This window comes from Poecilia formosa, unplaced genomic scaffold (assembly GCF_000485575.1).
Source record: "Poecilia formosa unplaced genomic scaffold, Poecilia_formosa-5.1.2 Scaffold17, whole genome shotgun sequence".
In the NCBI taxonomy this organism is placed as follows: Eukaryota; Metazoa; Chordata; class Actinopteri; order Cyprinodontiformes; family Poeciliidae; genus Poecilia; species Poecilia formosa.
The window spans coordinates 4,173,346-4,175,086 of record NW_006799956.1 but is presented as its reverse complement, the minus strand read 5'-3'; the positions used below and the strand labels follow the sequence as shown (position 1 = coordinate 4,175,086).

At 41.2% G+C, this 1,741-nt stretch overlaps 1 long non-coding RNA gene across 1 annotated transcript in view; it reads left to right on the top strand.

The window, feature by feature from the left end:
- The window catches only part of LOC103134521 (uncharacterized), a 5,381-nt gene extending 4,210 nt beyond the window's left edge, over positions 1 to 1,171 (top strand). Inside the window, exon 3 of the long non-coding RNA XR_001661467.1 lies at positions 880 to 1,171. This is a non-coding gene — a long non-coding RNA (uncharacterized LOC103134521). The remainder of the gene's footprint in view (positions 1 to 879) is intronic.
- The last annotated feature ends 570 nt before the right edge of the window (positions 1,172 to 1,741 follow it).

Sequence of the window (1,741 nt, the reverse complement as noted above, 5' to 3'; positions counted from 1 at the left end):
TGATTCAAACGTAATTTAGAAACGTTAACCATAAACTGCTAAATGGCTCAGTGAAAGGATAATCCATTACTGCAATAAGTAGGCTACATACTACCTCGGTTTTATCCAAACGTCCATCGTGGTGTTTTTGTTGAGCTAAATTTGCCTCCGAGTTCATTACGTTGACTCTCCTCACTAATGTTTTCACTTGCGTTTGTGACTCTGCATAGCTGACCGAAGTACAAGACCATGTAATGCACTGCTCTGAAGTAAGAGAGGCTTTGCCACCTCTACAAAGGAAAACATTCCCTCAGGCTGGTGCTGCCACCATGTTTCACTACGGGATTGGTGTGCTTAGAAAAAACACAGAGTGCTAATTTCCTTGCCTCACATTCACTAGTATTGTCCAAAGAATCTCTCAAGTCCTTTCTTTCTTTATTTCCATAACATCCGAGTGTCCCTAGCAACTGTGAGTCTTCTTAAAGCAATAGCCTGGACCTCAGAGTATGTAGTCTGTCTTGCAGCCTTAAGAGACACATGGTAAAAGCATCATGCATTAAAGTGGCAGCAGATGTCTATAAAAGAAAAAAAAGGAGATAGTGTTAGGATTCAGAGTCTGTATGCAGAGAAGCGCTACTCTGCTCTTCCCTCCAGGAGCAAACCTCAGTCCGCCTTAATGAAAAATCAGTCTGTGCTCCTCCAGAAACATGTTGTTGGGACCCAAGAGCACCACTACTGTCTGCATCAGCTGTCTGGTTGCAAACGTGCATTACCCAACTCAGATTTCCCTCACATTCCTGAGTGATCCTGCCTGATGTACGGCTATATGATGTGTATATAGTATATGATCTGTTCCATACGGCTGCTACTTTGGTTCAACCGGACTATCTCTCCCTCCAGGCTGACACCGCTGATGTTGTCTTGACCCTTGGGACAGAGGGCTTCCATTTTTAGTGTCTGAAGGAAGTGAAAGGCAGCAGACGGTCGAATCCGCACCACGGTTGAGTGTGGTAATCTCCTCTCCCGCTTATCACCAATGTCACAAGGCCAAAATCTCATGCTGAAATTTTTCTGTGGATCCATCTTATCTAGACTGGAAGGGATGTCCAGCGCTACACATTTAGAATATTTCACGGGATGTTTGGCCTTGTTCGATTGTTTGCAGAAATTCCTAAGATAACTTTGTTTGTGAGCTCCTTCTCCTTTGTTTTTTTTTTCTTTTTTTAGAAATTCATTTAACTGCTGGAGGAGCTAACCAAATTTCATAATTTTTGATAGGCGTTTGGGAGAGTATATAAAGTGACACTTAACAAACCAATGCTGCCGGGACATGAAGGTTCTAAAAACAGGGGTAGAAATCAGTTGCACTTCTCGTCTTGTCTTGAAGACATTTCACTGCTCAGCCACAGACCTTCTTCTCTTCTGAACTTGGCTGGAAGTAACAGGCTTACTTTAAGTTGTAGTCAGAACAATCACACTAATAGGATTGTTAAAGTCACTAAAGCTCCTTCTCTGCCGTTACTTCTCACTGTAGCCGGCCAATGTATGGTTTGGTGTAGGGCTGTTGTAAACGAATATTTTAGTAATCGAGTAATCTATCGATTATTCTTACGATTAATCGAGTACTCGGATAAAAAAAAATTATAAAATGAAATATTGGTAAATCTGGCATAATACCAGTGTTACTATCAGATATTAATATCAGTCCAATTTTTCATATTTGAGCATCCCTAACAGTTGCTTTTTTGTAGTTTAGAAAACT